Here is a 20760-nt window from a genome sequence, read left to right as displayed (position 1 = left end):
CAAGGTATGAATTTTATGTCTAAGTATTGCTTATATTGTGTGATAATGATGAGTTTTATGATTAAGAAGTTGTTATTTGCTGAATTATGCGCATTAGTATGTGTTAGAATGAAATTGCTTATGATTTTGTAAGTAGATACATGTACAAACTTGCATTAAGAATTTATGGCATGAATATGGTGAAGTTGATGATATTCTAGTGCAAATTCTAGTCATGCACACCAAGTGTTTGATAAAATGTCTCAATGAGAAGTCATGTGTTCTAGTTAGTAAATTTGATGAAGGATGTTCATGTATGAGTTATTGTTATTGTTGAAAGTTATAGAAATTGGTTACTTGATAATTTAAGGGTGCTAGTAATGAAATTGGATTATTATGCACATTGAGGAATAACGAAAGGATTGAAGGAAAATTGCATGTTATTGCTAAAAGAGATGAACTAGTAATGTACATGATTAAAGTTATGAAGTCTAATTGGTAATATTGTTACCTTAGAATAGATGAAATCAAAAGCTATATGTATGTTTGTTGTGTTTAGGGGGTTAAATGAATGTATAAGTATATGAAGATGTAAAGATTCATGAATGTTGTGATTTTGTTTTGAGTTGTGTGATTAATGGGATTAGCTCATGTATAGGTGCTAATCAAGTTAACGAGGCTCCAAGCGATCAAGGAATTTCGTTTAAGCAAGGTGAGTTTATAGGGGGTAAAATGGGTGGGTTAAGAGTGGCTTAGTGTTCTCGGATTGCATCCGTGCAAGAGAGTAACGACTAAGTGCACTAGTCATGTAGCTTAGATAGAATTATTAGGTTAGCCTAATAATTGTATCTATGGTTGATGTTTAGCTTAGGCAAGGTTATTACATTGCTAGTAATCTTGCCTATGGTTTGTTTTAGCTTAGGCACATTAAGTGTCTATGTATGAAATGATGATAGCTTAGGCATTTTTAGTATGCCTATGGTTAGCTTAGGCATGATTACTAGGGTCGGCCTAGTAAGTCATGCCTATGGTATGAATGAATCGGATCCAAAGTAAGCAAGCAACCGATAGGTTGAAGGATAAGTATTGTGATTTATGCCCATTGATTTATGTTTTAAGTTTTATTACTTGCCTATAACTCACTAAGTGTAAAAGCTTACCCCCTTGATGTTTTATATTTTAGGGACTAAAGTTCATCGCGAAGGTAAAGAGCCCATTTGAAGTGTTAGCGGAGCATTGGCAATATAGTAAGTGGTATTGCAAGTCTTTCTTAAAATCAGGCTCTAAGGTTACCGCTTACCAACGCCGAACGTTTTGTATGTGTCATTGATGTCGTCGTTTAACTTTTGGGACCAAATGTGAATTTGAAAGTAAAAACATGTTTTTGTAGTTTATTTGGTCATTGTAATGTCTGATGATGAATTGAAAGTGGTTTATGAGATTGGGTTATTGAAATGTTCATGATTTGTGGTTTAGATAAAATGTTGCAGGTCAGGCCCTGGGCCCGTTATATGTCGCGCCGCGGCAAGAGGCTCCGCGCCGCGGCAATGGCCTAGTATTGGTAACAGAAACTGAGTTAAGAAGTGCAATTTTTCCTGTTATGTACCGCGCCGCGACAAGGCAAGCCGCGCCGCGGCGATTGCCCTGTCTGGGCAGTAACTTAGTTTTTCAAAAAAAAAAAAAAAAAAAAATTTTACTCGTTCTAAGGCGTTAAAAGTTGGTATCAGAGCTGTGGTTTAAGGGACTTGGATAACCCACGCTAGGGATTATCTAGGCTTAAACCATTGTTGTGAAGGGATAAGCGGTTAGGACTTGCATAAGTGTTAAGGTCGAATAGTTGTGCCATGCTCCATAGGGTAGAGTCGTTGACGAGACTTGTAGTATAATGATTGAGATTATGATTGGTTTATGTAAGGAGTTTAATACTCGTTAGCCATGATGTCGTAGTAGACTAGATGTGTAATGAAATGGTGTAATAACAACAGGCCATTGTTATTACTTCATTTTAGTACACATGAACGTCTACTATGGTCATGGTGAATCGAGTTAGGAATTCTTTCGATTTGTTTGGTTATGATGATGATGATGTAGGTATTTGAACTAACGAGTTGAATGTAATTTTCAGAATGGCTATTGTATCACCGAATAGAGGTAATGAGGAGGACGACGAGTACGTCCACACCCCATCCATGGAGTCTATTGAAGACTCTCAAAATGAACCCGAAGAAGTTAACATGCCAAATGACATTTCGGGGCAAATAGGGCAAGCCTTGATACGTTATACCCCAACCTTGTTAGAAAAGATCAAGACAATGATAAACGATCAATTAGACGAGAAGTTAAAGACTCTTATTGCTAATAACCCTACTTTAAGAGGTGAAGGGGGAAGTGGGGTAAGGCAAGAAGAGGTAGAAGCCCCTAAAAGAAAGGATGATCGTTTTGAATATAAGAACTTTGCAAATTGCCATCCCCCTGAGTTTCATGGTAAGGTTGACCCTATTGTTAGTCAAAGATGGATTGATGAGATTGAAGAAACTTTTATGCTATGTGAATGCCCCGAGCATTTAAAGGTAATTTACGCGGCACATCAAATGAAGGGTAGTGGTTATGAGTGGTGGAATTTTATAGTTAAGTCTCATGGGCGAGACGTGGCTACAAGTTTCTCATGGGACAAGTTCCGTGAAATGTTTATGACTCAATTTGCTCCACCCGCTGAGGTTAGTAGGTTGAAATCCGAGTTTATGAATATAGAGCATGGAAGTAAATCGGTGACCGAGTTTAATGCCGAGTTCAATGATAAGTCTCGTTTTTGTCCGGACTTTGTGTCAAGTCCCAAGTTGATGATGGATCATTATCATGAAAAGTTGAATCCCGAGATAAGTGAATTTATCGACAAGAGCACTTATAAGACCTTAGCCGAAATGATGAATAGAGCACTTGTTAGAGAGCATGAACTTAGGAAGAAGGCGGCGTTTAAGCGAAAGTTAGATCAAGACTCTAAGGCGATGCATAATGTTAGTCCGAAGAAGGGTAAGTTTGGTTCCGAATCCCCGCACAAGTCAAAAGGGAGTTTTGTGTCGGGTAAGAGCGGTGGGAAAGAAGCAAAGTCGTGTACTAGGTGTGGTAAAAATCATACGGGTGAATGTAAAGCGGGTACCTCCGATTGTTACTCTTGTGGAAAGCCGGGACATAGGGCCGCTGAATGTCCTAAGAAAGGTAAGCAATGTTATTATTGTTTTGAGAAAGGTCACTTTCAAGCCGAATGTCCGGAATACAAGAAGGATTTAGCTAGTGGTAGTGTTAAGAAAGAGGTTAAGACGGAACCGAAGACTAGTGATAGCCGACCAAGGGCCCGAGCTCATCAGATTACCGCACTCGAAGCGAAGGAGTCCCAAAATGTGGTGTCAGGTACCTTTATTGTAAACTCTTTACCTGCGCATGTTTTGTTTGATTCCGGTGCTACGCGGTCGTTTGTATCATATTCTTTTTGTAAGCATTTTAATATGACCCCAAGTATGTTAGAACACCCATTAGAGGTTGAAATAGCGGATAATAAGACCGTGATGGTGTATAGTATCATTAAGGGGTGTGAAATTATTTTGGATGATGAAAAGTTTGTCATTGATTTAATACCCATGCAAATGGGGGAATTTCAAGTAATTGTGGGCATGGATTGGCTAGATGACAATGAGGGGATAATTTTGTGTCGTAAGAAAATAGTGTTAGTTCAATCACCAAGTGGAAAAGTTATATGGATTTATGGGGAACGAGCTAGGCGTGCAATTCCTATATGCACATATGCTAAGGCTAAAAGATTTTTGTCTCATGGGTGTTGTGCGTTTTTGGCACATGTTGTTGATGATTCGAAAAAGGTTGTTGAATTAGATGATGTACCAATAGTTAACGAGTTTCCGGATGTGTTTCCAAGTGAATTGCCCGGTGTACCTCCCGAGCGAGAGGTAGAGTTTAGAATAGATTTGATACCCGGGGCCACGCCAATTGCCAAAGCTCCCTATCGATTAGCCCCGTCGGAAATGAGAGAAATGATGACTCAATTACAAGATTTGATAGATAAAGGTTTTATACGTCCTAGTAGTTCACCTTGGGGAGCTCCGGTTTTATTTGTGAAAAAGAAGGATGGAACTATGAGAATGTGTATTGATTATCGAGAATTGAATAAAGTCACTATTAAGAACAAGTACCCGTTGCCAAGGATAGACGATTTGTTTGATCAACTACAAGGTGCTAGTTTCTTTTCAAAGATAGATTTAAGGTCGGGTTACCATCAATTGAAGGTGAGGGAAGAAGATGTCCCTAAAACGGCTTTTCGAACAAGGTATGGTCATTATGAGTTTGTGGTTATGCCGTTTGGATTAACAAATGCTCCGGCCGCGTTTATGGATTTGATGAATAGAGTTTGTCGACCGATGCTTGATAGGTTTGTAATTGTGTTCATTGATGACATTTTGGTATATTCTAAGAGTGAAGAGGAACATACGGTACATTTAAGACAAGTATTAGAGACTTTAAGAAGAGAAAGATTGTTTGCTAAGTTCTCTAAGTGCGAGTTTTGGCTTCGTGAAGTTCAATTTTTGGGCCATGTCATTAACAAGAAGGGTATTTGTGTTGATCCGGTGAAGATAGAGGCAATTATGAGATGGGAACCACCTACGAATCCCACCGAGATTAGAAGTTTTCTAGGCTTAGCGGGGTATTATCGACGGTTTATACAAGATTTTTCTAGAATAGCCACCCCACTCACCAAGTTGACTCGTAAAAGTGTACCATGGAAATGGGAAGAAAAGCAAGAACAAGCGTTTCAACTCCTTAAGGAGAAGCTTGTTCAAGCGCCCATATTGGTTTTACCGGAAGGGAATGAGAACATGACGGTTTATTGTGATGCTTCTAAGAAAGGCTTAGGGTGTGTATTGATGCAAAATGGGAAGGTCATAGCTTATGCTTCCCGACAATTGAAGGAACACGAGAAACGCTATCCTACGCATGATTTAGAATTGACGGCCGTGGTTTTTGCTCTAAAGATTTGGCGTCATTATCTTTATGGTGTTAAGTTTTCCATTTATACCGATCATAAGAACTTAAAGTATTTGTTTGATCAAAGGGATTTGAACGATAGGCAAAGGAGAGGTCTCGATTTGGTGAAAGATTATGATTGTGAGATCTTATATCACCCCGAAAAAGCGAATGTAGTAGCGGATGCTCTTAGTAGGAAGTCAAGTCATCAACCGATTAAGATAACAAGCTTGGCTATGGTAATATCACCTCAAATATTTGATGATATTCGTGTTGCACAAGGTGAAGCATTATCGCCCGAAAACGTGAGAAAAGAAAGAATCAAGGGGCAAGTTGACGATTTTGTGGTAGATTCTCGTGGTTTAAGGCTTAGATATGGGAGAATTTGGGTACCTTTGCAAAGTGATGTTAGAAGTGAGCTCCTTGACTTAGCTCACAAGTCTAAGTATTCGATTCACCCCGGTGCTACGAAAATGTATAGAGATTTAAGGAAAGACTATTGGTGGCCGGGAATGAAGAGGGATATAGTTAAGTATGTGCACAAATGTCTTACTTGTCTTCAAGTGAAAGCCGATCATCAAATGCCCTACGGTAAAATGCAACCTTTAGAGGTACCGGTGTGGAAATGGGAGCATATTACGATGGATTTAGTGACTAAGTTGCCTAAGACCCCTAGACAACACGATGCAATTTGGGTTATTGTTGATAGATTGACTAAGAGTGCATTATTTTTGGCAATAAGAGAAGCTTCGTCGTCGGAAGCAATGTCAAAGTTATATATGAAAGAAGTTGTTGCAAGGCATGGAGTACCGGTTTCCATAGTTTCGGATCGAGACACTCGATTTACATCTCGATATTGGAGAAAGTTTCAAGAGGAAATGGGTACTAAGTTACATATAAGTACCGCGTTTCACCCACAAACGGATGGTCAAAGTGAACGGACTATACAAACTCTCGAGGATATGTTAAGAGCACGCGTCATCGATTTTGGTGGTAGTTGGGATACTCACTTACCTTTAGTTGAATTTTCGTACAACAATAGTTATCATTCTACAATCGGAATGGCGCCTTATGAGATGTTGTATGGAAGGAGGTTGTAAGACCCGAATATTTATCTTGCTTGTTTGTGTATTAAGACGTTCGAGATTGGGTTTCGCGGATTATTTATATAAAGTTTAAAATGCAAAAGAATCTGTTTCAGTTAGGTCGCGCGCCGCGCGGGGATTCGGCGCGCCGCGCCGTTTGCTGCTGACAGAATCCCTTGTTTTTAATTGGTTTAAATGAAGGGCAAATGGGTAATTTCACTTGAGGCCGGATTTGTGAGGCTTATGAGCTAGTTTGGATCAGTTTTGGATGATATTCACATCCATCCATCACTCCCAACTATCTAGAGAGAGAGAGAGAGATTCTAGAGAGAGATTTGGGGTTTTGGAGAAGAAGGAGGCCGTTTGGATCAAAAGCTCGAGTTTTAAAGTTGTTCCTTTCGTTCTCGGCTACACGGTGATAGTATTGGTAAGCTCAAACTCCGAATTTCAATTATTTAATTTGATATTCAAGTTAGGGATTTGAGTTAATTAGTTGTAAAACCCTTTTATGTGATGAAATGGATTTATGGTGACTAGTTATTCTTGTCACTTGGCGGGTTTTGGGTTGATTGACGATTTGGCCTTGATTAGGCTTTAATCTTGGGATTTATCACTTGGATTAGTGATTATGGAAGTGTTGAAACCTATTTAGGGTTAATTGATTGACTAACTTTGACTTTGGGTCAAATTAGGGTTTGGTGGTGATTATGACCCATTTGGTGACTTAATGAGGTTTACGAACTTAAAATGGATTAAGTTGAAGTATAAGTCCGAGTTAAATGTGTTTTGGTGTCAAAACTTATAAAGGACGAGATTTTGACCTTTATGGGTCAAAATTAGGGTTTAAGTGTCTAAATGGGTATGACACGTGTTTGACACTTGAGTTCGGGTTTAATTGGCGTATTAGGACCATTCTCACTTGTGTTAGTGATTATTGGTCAGTTTTGGGCACGGTTTGTGCTTGGAAGTGCATTTGGGTCGAAATTGCACTAAGTGACGAATTGGGTTGATTTGTAAATCCACTCTAAGCGTATTGTTGTAATTGTGATAATGGAATAGGTACTTTCCATTGACGAGTTGCGGATTACTTGGAAGCATTCTTCAAGACTTCAAGGTGAGTGATATTATCCTATGTACATATGTATGTGTAGGATGGGTGCGGGTCGGGTGAAGTGATTCTCGGCTATAGAGCTCACTTCACATGTAGGTGGACTTGATGGACTTTTGTATAAGTCCAATTGGCACGGTTGTGCGTTTGGTTGACCATCTTTGGCGAAGTACACGTTCGTGTGTACATTATCACACGTGATTGTGATTTGGATGTTGTGGCCCCGATGTGGTGGATTATATAATCCCGTGACCGTGGGTTTGAGTTGGAGAAGTGAATCGCGTGTGGTTTCGGATTCACGATGACGCGTGTGGTTTCGGTCATCTTATCAAATGAATCTCGTGTAGTTCGGATTCATGGTGACTCGTGTAGTTCGGTCATCTTATTGAGGTAGTAATCTCGTGTGGTTTCGGATTACTAAGGCTCGTGTAGTTCGGCCAACCTCGATGATGTGAAGATAGTAATCTCGTGTGGTTTCGGATTACTAAGGCTCGTGTAGTTCGGCCAATCTTCATTGTGGTATTTGGTTCTCGGTATTGGGTTAAGGTGTTAACCTTGTTCGTTTATATTGTTATATATATTAATGTATTGTTGTGTTGTAGCTAACCCTCCGGGTGTAGCTATTTGGAGATGTTCACTTTGTCGTTGGTGGACTCATATTTGTTGTTGTACCTTTAGCTTGATGCTTAGAGATTGTACGGTATGCTTAGTGTAGTTGCTTTATATTTGGATGCTACGGTATGCGGTATTTGTTTGTGTGGCGTATTCATTTTATACATATATATGTATGTAGTATATTATCATTCACTAAGCGTTAGCTTACCCTCTCGTTGTTGACTCTTTTTATAGATCGCATGTGGATTGGTGGCTCGGGTAAGCGCGAGGACTAGAAGACGTGCATAGTTGCTTTAGAGACTTGCTTTTGGATTGATTAGGATTGGGTAGCGTATCCCCAATCGCCATGCTCGGCTTTGTCTTGTATTAAGAGTCTTATGGTCTAAAATTGTATTTTTATACTTAAAGGGTAATTTGGGCACGTGTGGGCCCCACTTTGTGAAACTCGCTCAAACCTTAGTTATGTGCTAGTTTTACATATATTAATGTACGGTTAAAAGCGTTTTGGCTAAATGTGTCGGGAACTAGTCAAACATTTTCGTTAAATTGACTTCCGGGGACAGCGGGCTGTCCAGGCGATTCGGCGCGCCGCGCGCCCACCTGGCGCGCCGCGCAAATGATCTGCACCAGAAATTTTTTTTTGTGTTGTGAAATTTAACGGGAATTGTCGTGGTTTGGTTTGGGTTGTTACAAGTGGTATCAGAGCATGGTCTAAGGGATTTAGGTGACTTGAGATAGGTGCCTAGACTTAGACTTGTGTGTGCTTAAATTGTTGCGGGACTTGTAGGATTACGGGTCGGAATGGGTTTAGTTAGTGCCTTGTTTATAGGTTGACTAACGTTTATATTAGTAATGCGGATATTATTAATATGCTCTTGTGTTATGATAGTAATTCTCGCGTGTGTTTGTACCGCGTAGAATTTTGGTTGTGTTTGTGTATATCATCGAGCGAGACGGTCGTTGTACTAACGAGTCGATACGGCATGTGTGCGTAATAAGAACTTGCAAACCTTATTACGGGTGCAAATCGTGTCTAACAAGTGATGTACGACGAGTGCTTAGCAAGATGGGTCGGGGTTGTGCGTGTTTACTTATACGTTCGTGATCTAATCGTTTTGCATTCCTTAGAATGGCGACGGGAAGTGGGATCGATACGAACAACGCGGAGGTTAACGCTAGAGTTGCGGCCGCCGTTGCGGAGCAAATGGGTGCGTTGGAAGAAAGAATGGAAAGGAAGTATTCCGAACTTCAAAGTAGTAGTGAAATGGAGCGTTATCTTAAAAGCTTCATGAGGACTAAACCCCCGATGTACGACGGAAAACCGGATCCTTTGGTAAGCACAACTTGGATTTCGGATGTCGAAGGGTGTTTTCGTACTATTGATTGCCCTCCCGAGAGGAAGACGAGACTCGCTACGAGTTTGTTGCGGGGTAGGGCAAGGGATTGGTTGGATGGTAAGATTGATCTTGTCGGTGGTGAGACGTTTATGGCCTTATCATGGGACGAGTTTAAGGAGGAATTCTTTGAGGAGTTCCGGACTTCGGCCGATTTGTGGGAATTGCGTAATGAGTTGCGAAATTTGCGACAAGGATCTATGGAATTGAGTACTCTTAAGGCGACCTTTATGGCAAAGGCTCGTTTTTGTCCGGAGTATTTGAGGAATGATCGTTTGTTGATGGGGGATTTCTATCGGACCTTGAATGATGACTTGAAAAGTAAGATTAGTCGGGGTCAAGCGAAATCGTTTTCGGAATTATTCGACTTGGCTAGAGGTTTCGAGTCGTATTCACGATCGAAGAGGGGTGAATCTTCAAGTGAGAGAAGAGTTGTTTCTTATGGTGCTCCGAGTAAGAGGACTAAGGGTCCGAGTGTGAGCACGGGTGGTACGCGAACGGGTATATCAGATTCTAGTACGGCTAGATGTTACAATTGTGGCGTGAGGGGTCACAAGTCTTGGGAATGTTCGGTACCAAAGGGTGATGGTATGGTGTGCTTCAATTGCCAAAAAGAAGGACACCGTAAGTCGGAATGTCCCAAGTTAGCGGGGACGGGTGCGGCGAGGAGACGTTAAGGTACGTTTCATTTTAATAAATAGGTCTTTTGATTATTTATAAAATGCCGGTTGAGTTTGAGTTGTATGCCTTGTTGTGCATGTTATGCTATGGGTGACGTTCCTAATGGAAGTACCCTAAGGTGATGTTTGATTGTCGGGCGAAGGGCGTAAGACTTGGTGCAACCAAGCATTCCTTAGTATTTGGGGTATGTTTCTACCAAGCCACGGAAATGGTTTTGGTGTTCGATTGTTAAGTGCGTGTTCGCTTGTGTGTTGAAGTTGATGAACCACGAGGTTCGTCGGGTGATTGGAACCTTTGAGATCGAGTGTTTAAAATCTTGATGTGTGTTGGTGATGGAGTCTTTATGACGCGACATTAGGTGCCTCTTTTATACCTACTAGCGTGGTGTCGACTCCGATTGTGTTGTAGTCACATTGTACTTAGGGTACCGGGAGGAACCCTTAAGTACACGAGTGACTCGGTGAAATTGACAACTATAGTAATTGGATGATTGCGAGGGTGTAGTTTGTGTAATGCGTGGTACACTTTTCGTTCGAAATATTTAAGGATTGTTTGAAATCCTTCGTATGCTCAAGGTTGGAGCAAGGTGTAGTGATGGGTCGTGTGTACCCAATCGTTGGTAAAGTCTACCTTTGGTAGCATTGTACGGTTGTACGAGTGTGATATAGGAACGTGGTTCCAAGAGGGGGAGTCGCATTTCCGCACGAGGAAGTTTTAGTGTGATATTTCGGATGATGCTATTGGTAGATCCGGAAATTTCGTCGAGACCTAGTTTTGGTCAACTTGTGGTAGAGTACAATTTTGGTTAAATTGTACTTATGATATTGGATTGGAATTACCACTGAGGTGGTAATGTGGTAAATCTCGTTGAGAGATAATGGACGTGTTTGGTGAGCAAGGTGAAATCCTTCGGTTAAGGGAGGTGTGTGTCGGATTCTCTTTTGGGGAATCATTGTTTGGTACCTATGTTTGATATAGGTGGTTCTTGCTCGATTGTGGGGATGGTTAGTGGTATCCGTTAGGATTCACTATAGTGTAGCAGGGCGCGATGTTGCACTACTCGTTGTTTGAGGCCGAAAGTGCGTATGTGATCGATGAAGCATGATCTTTAGGGTCCGCTGACTTCATCGTGGTATTGATGATTAATGAAGCATGATCTTCGGGTCCGCTGACTTCATTATGGTATGGTTGATTGATGAAGCATGATCTTTAGGGTCCGCTGACTTCATCATGGGAGTACGTGATTGGTGGAGCATGACTTTCGGGGTCCGCTGACTTCATCATGAGCGTGGTGTTATATCGGTGAAGCATGATCTTCGGGTCCGCTGACTTCATCCGGTGTTGAGATTGGTGAAGCATGATCTTCGGGTCCGCTGACTTCATCATGGTTGTGAATCGCGTGTGTTTTCGGATTCACGATGACGCGTGTGGTTTCGGTCATCTTATCAAATGAATCTCGTGTAGTTCGGATTCATGGTGACTCGTGTAGTTCGGTCATCTTATTGAGGTAGTAATCTCGTGTGGTTTCGGATTACTAAGGCTCGTGTAGTTCGGCCAACCTCGATGTTGTGGAAGTGAATCTCGTGTAGTACGGATTCACAAATGACTCGTGTGGTTTCGGTCATTGTATTGAGGAGTGAGTCTCGTGTAGTTCGGATTCACAAATGACTCGTGTAGTTCGGTCATTCCTCCGGGATAGTGACTCTCGTGTAGTTCGGATTCACTATGGCGCGTGTAGTTCGGCCATTCCCGATTGTTGTTGTGGTGAAGGTAGTGAGTCGCGTGTGGTTCGGATTCACTAAGGCGCGTGTGTTTTCGGCCAGCCTTCGTGTTGTGTGATCTGTCGGTTGTTTTATACACCGATGGTGGGGTCGTGAGGACCATGTTGTGTGATTAGTGATGCGATAGCCGTGTTTCGCTCACATGTTGTTACGGGTGTGACGAAAGTCGATTTTGTACACCTTGGTTTAGCGTTGCCATCATCGTTTTGGACGTTATCGGTTTTAGCCGTTTGTTATGATGTTACGGTAGTTGCGCTTTGGTCGTATTGCGCACTACAAGGGATGTTAGTGGTTGGTGTTGTCCGTAAGGATTCGTTTGGTTCGTTCTTCATCGTTTCGGGTTGTTGACCTTAGGTTGAGACTTGGTTGCTTTTAGCGTTGTACTCGGTAATAGTACGCTAAGGGATTGATATCTCGGTATGAGATTGGTTGAGTTTTCCCGATGTTAGGGAATGAGCATGGTTTTAGTGCTCGGATGGTGATTTGAATAAATCGCGGGTGACGATTTAGTTGTGGAAGGCGATTCGTTGGGAAGGAATTGCTTAGGAAAGTCGGATTGGGACTTATGTCGAGGACCGTAGGGTGAGGTCCACTTGGTTAAGTGATGAGGATCACGAGGACGTGATCGAGTTTAAGTGGGGGAGAGTTGTAAGACCCGAATATTTATCTTGCTTGTTTGTGTATTAAGACGTTCGAGATTGGGTTTCGCGGATTATTTATATAAAGTTTAAAATGCAAAAGAATCTGTTTCAGTTAGGTCGCGCGCCGCGCGGGGATTCGGCGCGCCGCGCCGTTTGCTGCTGACAGAATCCCTTGTTTTTAATTGGTTTAAATGAAGGGCAAATGGGTAATTTCACTTGAGGCCGGATTTGTGAGGCTTATGAGCTAGTTTGGATCAGTTTTGGATGATATTCACATCCATCCATCACTCCCAACTATCTAGAGAGAGAGAGAGAGATTCTAGAGAGAGATTTGGGGTTTTGGAGAAGAAGGAGGCCGTTTGGATCAAAAGCTCGAGTTTTAAAGTTGTTCCTTTCGTTCTCGGCTACACGGTGATAGTATTGGTAAGCTCAAACTCCGAATTTCAATTATTTAATTTGATATTCAAGTTAGGGATTTGAGTTAATTAGTTGTAAAACCCTTTTATGTGATGAAATGGATTTATGGTGACTAGTTATTCTTGTCACTTGGCGGGTTTTGGGTTGATTGACGATTTGGCCTTGATTAGGCTTTAATCTTGGGATTTATCACTTGGATTAGTGATTATGGAAGTGTTGAAACCTATTTAGGGTTAATTGATTGACTAACTTTGACTTTGGGTCAAATTAGGGTTTGGTGGTGATTATGACCCATTTGGTGACTTAATGAGGTTTACGAACTTAAAATGGATTAAGTTGAAGTATAAGTCCGAGTTAAATGTGTTTTGGTGTCAAAACTTATAAAGGACGAGATTTTGACCTTTATGGGTCAAAATTAGGGTTTAAGTGTCTAAATGGGTATGACACGTGTTTGACACTTGAGTTCGGGTTTAATTGGCGTATTAGGACCATTCTCACTTGTGTTAGTGATTATTGGTCAGTTTTGGGCACGGTTTGTGCTTGGAAGTGCATTTGGGTCGAAATTGCACTAAGTGACGAATTGGGTTGATTTGTAAATCCACTCTAAGCGTATTGTTGTAATTGTGATAATGGAATAGGTACTTTCCATTGACGAGTTGCGGATTACTTGGAAGCATTCTTCAAGACTTCAAGGTGAGTGATATTATCCTATGTACATATGTATGTGTAGGATGGGTGCGGGTCGGGTGAAGTGATTCTCGGCTATAGAGCTCACTTCACATGTAGGTGGACTTGATGGACTTTTGTATAAGTCCAATTGGCACGGTTGTGCGTTTGGTTGACCATCTTTGGCGAAGTACACGTTCGTGTGTACATTATCACACGTGATTGTGATTTGGATGTTGTGGCCCCGATGTGGTGGATTATATAATCCCGTGACCGTGGGTTTGAGTTGGAGAAGTGAATCGCGTGTGGTTTCGGATTCACGATGACGCGTGTGGTTTCGGTCATCTTATCAAATGAATCTCGTGTAGTTCGGATTCATGGTGACTCGTGTAGTTCGGTCATCTTATTGAGGTAGTAATCTCGTGTGGTTTCGGATTACTAAGGCTCGTGTAGTTCGGCCAACCTCGATGATGTGAAGATAGTAATCTCGTGTGGTTTCGGATTACTAAGGCTCGTGTAGTTCGGCCAATCTTCATTGTGGTATTTGGTTCTCGGTATTGGGTTAAGGTGTTAACCTTGTTCGTTTATATTGTTATATATATTAATGTATTGTTGTGTTGTAGCTAACCCTCCGGGTGTAGCTATTTGGAGATGTTCACTTTGTCGTTGGTGGACTCATATTTGTTGTTGTACCTTTAGCTTGATGCTTAGAGATTGTACGGTATGCTTAGTGTAGTTGCTTTATATTTGGATGCTACGGTATGCGGTATTTGTTTGTGTGGCGTATTCATTTTATACATATATATGTATGTAGTATATTATCATTCACTAAGCGTTAGCTTACCCTCTCGTTGTTGACTCTTTTTATAGATCGCATGTGGATTGGTGGCTCGGGTAAGCGCGAGGACTAGAAGACGTGCATAGTTGCTTTAGAGACTTGCTTTTGGATTGATTAGGATTGGGTAGCGTATCCCCAATCGCCATGCTCGGCTTTGTCTTGTATTAAGAGTCTTATGGTCTAAAATTGTATTTTTATACTTAAAGGGTAATTTGGGCACGTGTGGGCCCCACTTTGTGAAACTCGCTCAAACCTTAGTTATGTGCTAGTTTTACATATATTAATGTACGGTTAAAAGCGTTTTGGCTAAATGTGTCGGGAACTAGTCAAACATTTTCGTTAAATTGACTTCCGGGGACAGCGGGCTGTCCAGGCGATTCGGCGCGCCGCGCGCCCACCTGGCGCGCCGCGCAAATGATCTGCACCAGAAATTTTTTTTTGTGTTGTGAAATTTAACGGGAATTGTCGTGGTTTGGTTTGGGTTGTTACAGAGGTGTAGAACCCCGATATGTTGGGGCGAAGTAGGTCAACGGGAATTAGGAAGCACGGAAATAGTGCAACAAACCACCGAGATGATTGATCAAATTCGTGAAAGAATGAAGGCGGCACAAGATCGACAAAAGTCCTATGTGGATAAAAGGAGAAAACCGATAGAATTCCAAGTAGGTGATAAAGTGATGCTAAAAGTTTCTCCATGGAAAGGCATCATCCGTTTTAGAAAGAGGGGAAAATTGGGTCCAAGGTTCGTGGGACCATTCGAGATAGTGGCAAAGGTTGGGAAGGTGGCCTACCGTTTGGCTTTACCCAATGAATTGAGTAATATACATGACACATTTCACGTGTCGCAATTGAGAAAGTGTTTGGCGGATGAATCAACCTATGTTCCTTTGAATGAAATTGAGGTCGATAATAAGTTAAGATATGCGGAAAAGCCAATAAAGATTTTGGATCAAAAGGCTAAACACTTGAGGAATAAGTCGGTAATATTATTGAAGGTATTATGGCAATTTAGAAATGGTTCTGAATGTACATGGGAACCCGAAGAATGGCTTATGAAGTATTATCCGTCGTTGCATCAAGAATGGTTCGCGAGGACGCGAACGATCCAAGAGGGGGAGAGTTGTAACATCCCAATTATTTAAGGTATTATTTTATGTGAATTTTATTGCTAAGAAATTAAATGGTAAAGATTATTTTATTTTAGAATGGACAAAAGTTAAGTTTATTGGTTAAGTTAAGAAGGACTAATAGTGTAAAGTTAGAATTAAGGACCTCCTTAACTATAGATGTGATGGGGAGGGTAGAAAGTGTAAATAAGCCAAAGTTATTTTAAATAAAAGAAATCAAATGCTGGAAATCTAGTTTTATTCACACAAAAAAAAAAATAATACAGAAAGCCTCCTGTATATGTGTGTGTGTCGATTTTAGAGGGAGAAGAAGAAAGAAACCATAAATTGATAAAAGTGTGTTCATGCAAGCTCAAATTGGTGAAATTTAAGATATTCTAAGCACACTAGCAAGCCTTAATTCTTCTTATTTCTCTTCTTGTGCACAAATTAGGGTTCTTGAACTCTAGAAGACAAGGTATGAATTTTATGTCTAAGTATTGCTTATATTGTGTGATAATGATGAGTTTTATGATTAAGAAGTTGTTATTTGCTGAATTATGCGCATTAGTATGTGTTAGAATGAAATTGCTTATGATTTTGTAAGTAGATACATGTACAAACTTGCATTAAGAATTTATGGCATGAATATGGTGAAGTTGATGATATTCTAGTGCAAATTCTAGTCATGCACACCAAGTGTTTGATAAAATGTCTCAATGAGAAGTCATGTGTTCTAGTTAGTAAATTTGATGAAGGATGTTCATGTATGAGTTATTGTTATTGTTGAAAGTTATAGAAATTGGTTACTTGATAATTTAAGGGTGCTAGTAATGAAATTGGATTATTATGCACATTGAGGAATAACGAAAGGATTGAAGGAAAGTTGCATGTTATTGCTAAAAGAGATGAACTAGTAATGTACATGATTAAAGTTATGAAGTCTAATTGGTAATATTGTTACCTTAGAATAGATGAAATCAAAAGCTATATGTATGTTTGTTGTGTTTAGGGGGTTAAATGAATGTATAAGTATATGAAGATGTAAAGATTCATGAATGTTGTGATTTTGTTTTGAGTTGTGTGATTAATGGGATTAGCTCATGTATAGGTGCTAATCAAGTTAACGAGGCTCCAAGCGATCAAGGAATTTCGTTTAAGCAAGGTGAGTTTATAGGGGGTAAAATGGGTGGGTTAAGAGTGGCTTAGTGTTCTCGGATTGCATCCGTGCAAGAGAGTAACGACTAAGTGCACTAGTCATGTAGCTTAGATAGAATTATTAGGTTAGCCTAATAATTGTATCTATGGTTGATGTTTAGCTTAGGCAAGGTTATTACATTGCTAGTAATCTTGCCTATGGTTTGTTTTAGCTTAGGCACATTAAGTGTCTATGTATGAAATGATGATAGCTTAGGCATTTTTAGTATGCCTATGGTTAGCTTAGGCATGATTACTAGGGTCGGCCTAGTAAGTCATGCCTATGGTATGAATGAATCGGATCCGAAAGTAAGCAAGCAACCGATAGGTTGAAGGATAAGTATTGTGATTTATGCCCATTGATTTATGTTTTAAGTTTTATTACTTGCCTATAACTCACTAAGTGTAAAAGCTTACCCCCTTGATGTTTTATATTTTAGGGACTAAAGTTCATCGCGAAGGTAAAGAGCCCATTTGAAGTGTTAGCGGAGCATTGGCAATATAGTAAGTGGTATTGCAAGTCTTTCTTAAAATCAGGCTCTAAGGTTACCGCTTACCAACGCCGAACGTTTTGTATGTGTCATTGATGTCGTCGTTTAACTTTTGGGACCAAATGTGAATTTGAAAGTAAAAACATGTTTTTGTAGTTTATTTGGTCATTGTAATGTCTGATGATGAATTGAAAGTGGTTTATGAGATTGGGTTATTGAAATGTTCATGATTTGTGGTTTAGATAAAATGTTGCAGGTCAGGCCCTGGGCCCGTTATATGTCGCGCCGCGGCAAGAGGCTCCGCGCCGCGGCAATGGCCTAGTATTGGTAACAGAAACTGAGTTAAGAAGTGCAATTTTTCCTGTTATGTACCGCGCCGCGACAAGGCAAGCCGCGCCGCGGCGATTGCCCTGTCTGGGCAGTAACTTAGTTTTTCAAAAAAAAAAAAAAAAAAAAAAATTTTTACTCGTTCTAAGGCGTTAAATTGTATGCTTGATTACCTACGAAACGGCGTATTGTATGTAGGTATTAAGTTCTCGAAACACCAAACCGCATTTATGAACTTGAATGTAATAAATGTTGAGCATTTTATGTGATTTTAGTTGTTGTAAGTGTCAAGGTGATTGATTAAAAGTTTTTAGTCATTTTCCTCGTCAAAATACCTTTCCGATGATATAAGATACATGTTTTGATTGTTTGCGGATCATAAATTGTGAATGTTTAAAGCTTGGTTCGTGCATTTGTATGTTGCCGCAAAACAGGACCTGCATACTGATCTGGACGCCGTCCAGATTCTTGGACGCCGTCCAGGCCTTCACATCTGGACGCCGTCCAGCAAATCTGGACACCGTACAGATGAACTGCCAGGGACTGTTTTGGTTGGTCGTTTTACGAAAAATGTTTGCTATGCTATGGACCTCCGATTCACATGTAACTTGTTCTAACATGCTTATATATGATTAAAAATCTCAGAAAAATAGTTCGGGACCCGACCCGAACGTTTTGACTTTTTCGTTGACTTTGACCCGACCAAAGTTGACTTTTAATCAAACTTCACCAAATACTTATGCAACCATTCTAACATGTTTTTATACTTGTACCTCGCATGAAACTTGGCAATTTGATTCACATGCTATAATAATCGAGTCGAAACGAGCTATAGGACTAGTTAAACACTTTGATCAATCGTGTTTACCGTTATTGATACGACCTACTTGTTTAGGTCAAGACTAGCATTCGTTCTTGCACACGTTTACTTGCGAAGTACTTTTATACGCTTGCACTCAAGGTGAGATCATAGTCCCACTTTTACTCTTTTGAACTCACATTTGGGATGAGAAAACATAAACATTTCTTTTTACTAAGTGAACACAAGTACAGGAAAACAAACATTCTACATACGAGTTTGAACAAAAATCCTCAATTCGATTATCATTAGTTACACTTACTGGGTGTGAGCGAGAACTTATGTTATATGGCCATATGGGTTTGACAAACCCTCATTCGGACGGTTCGCTACCGTTATTCGGATGAAATATATTTTCGATAAACAGTGTATGTTCTAACACTATTGTGATGGGGTTCTATGGATGGAAAGTTAAGCCTTGATAATTGGGTGCTCGTGATAACAATTTTTAGAATGGTTTACTATTAGTTCAATGATATAAATCTTGTGGTTCATTTGTACTTACTTACTTAAACCTATGATTTCACCAACGTTTTCGTTGACAAATTTCTATGTTTTTCTCAGGTCCTTGAACGTTTTGTGATACATGCTTCCGCTCATTACTTTTGATACTTGCTTGGATGTCGAGTATACATGCATATGTGGAGCGTCTTTTGACTTATTCTTAAATTGTGTCGCATATGTTTCAATCGTACTTTAAACTTCATAATGTAACTAGTTGTCGAACTACTTTGTAAACCTTAAAACATCCTTACTTTTGAAATGAATGCGACATACTTTTGGTCAAACGTTGTTTTAAAGACTTATGACCACGTAACGGGACCTAAGTAGACGGCGCCGTCAATGACAATTTTGTCGGGTCGCTACAGATGGTATCAGAGCGTTGGTTGTAGGGATTTAGAGCTCATTGGTGTCAACCCCGAGTCATAGGGTACATTAGTGGTCTAGACTACGACCGGCATATAGACTTGAAGTAGGAATTACTTGACTACTTGTGCATTTATACTCGAACTCTTCGATTCATATCTAACTTTTATTCCATCTTAATCTCACGTTGTTTAATTTGATTGACACGCCACCTTGACTTAGTGAAATAATGCCGAATGCACATATGAATTAGGGTAATATAATTTCCGGGATTATATTACGGTGACTCATATGAACGTTCCGACATTATGACATAAAAAATTTAAGGCAAGTCAAGGAAAATTTTCTCTTTATCCTCATTCCATATCATGGTTAGTATTATTAAGAATGCTAATCAACGATATTCTTGTGTTTTGAAGGAACAATGCCTCCTCGCCGTGTGCCACGCCATGAGACTCCCGAACAAGCCCATCAACGGATGATAGCCACCGCCGTGGATGCGGCCATGGCCGGTCACTCCTCCAACAACAACAATAACAACAACCACAACAACAACAATCAAGGGGCCGGTAACTCAAGCGAAGGGTGCTCCTACAAAGCCTTCATGGGGTGCAAACCTCATACTTTTGATGGGACCGGGGGACCGGTTACTCTCACTCGATGGTTCGAACAAACGGAGGTCGTTTTTAGCATAAGCGGTTGTCGGGACCAAGATAAGGTTAAATACTCCACTCACACTTTCGCCGGTGTCGCCTTCACATGGTGGAACACCTATGTACAATCGGTGGGTACCGATGAAGCTCACATCCTCTCTTGGGCCGACTTAAGGGAAAAGATGATCGTCGAATATTTCCCTCGTGAAGAAACCCGAAGGCTCGAACAAGAGCTAAGAACTTTGAAAGCGGTCGAAAACGATCTCAAGGCCTATAATCAACGATTTTCCGAACTAGCCTTGATGTGCCCAAACCTTGTGAACCCCGAATCTTTAAGGGTTAAACTTTACATGGATGGTCTTCCAAAGAGCATCAAACACGGAGTAATGTCATCCAAACCCACTAATCATCAAGAAGCTTTGAACATGGCCTGCACATTGATAGAAACGATGGACGAAATTGTAGTGCCGGCACCTAAAGCCGAGGATAAGTCAGGTAACAACAAAATAAAATGGGAAGCCCCCCAATCAAGCAACAACAACTTTGCCAAGAAGCCTTTCACCTCCGACGGCAAGAAGGGTTATGACTTATGCCGGAAACCTACCACTTTGCAACAAATGCAACAAGCATCACTTTAGTGAATGTGGCAAGCTAATTTGCCATCGGTGCCAAGGAATTGGTCACAAGGCCAACGAATGTAAAAGTGCCGCCCCCGTCGCTCGAAAGGGGCCCAATGCACCAAAGACGGTCACTTGTTACGAATGTGGGAAAACGGGTCATTATAGAAATGCATGCCCAAAGAAGAAAGATAACCCCAATACGCGCGTCCGAGCTTTCAACATCAACACCGAGGAAGCCCGAGATGACAATGAACTAGTCACGGGTACGTTTCTTCTCAATAATTCTTATGTTTCTTGTTTATTCGATTCGGGTGCCGATAAGAGTTTTGTATCCAAGACTTTGACTCATTCTTTTAGCACTCCACCACTTCCACTAGATACCACTTATACCATTGAAGTGGCCA

This window comes from Rutidosis leptorrhynchoides, chromosome 7 (genome assembly GCF_046630445.1).
Source record: "Rutidosis leptorrhynchoides isolate AG116_Rl617_1_P2 chromosome 7, CSIRO_AGI_Rlap_v1, whole genome shotgun sequence".
NCBI classification, from domain to species: domain Eukaryota; kingdom Viridiplantae; phylum Streptophyta; class Magnoliopsida; order Asterales; family Asteraceae; genus Rutidosis; species Rutidosis leptorrhynchoides.
Note: the sequence above shows the minus strand (reverse complement) of the source record.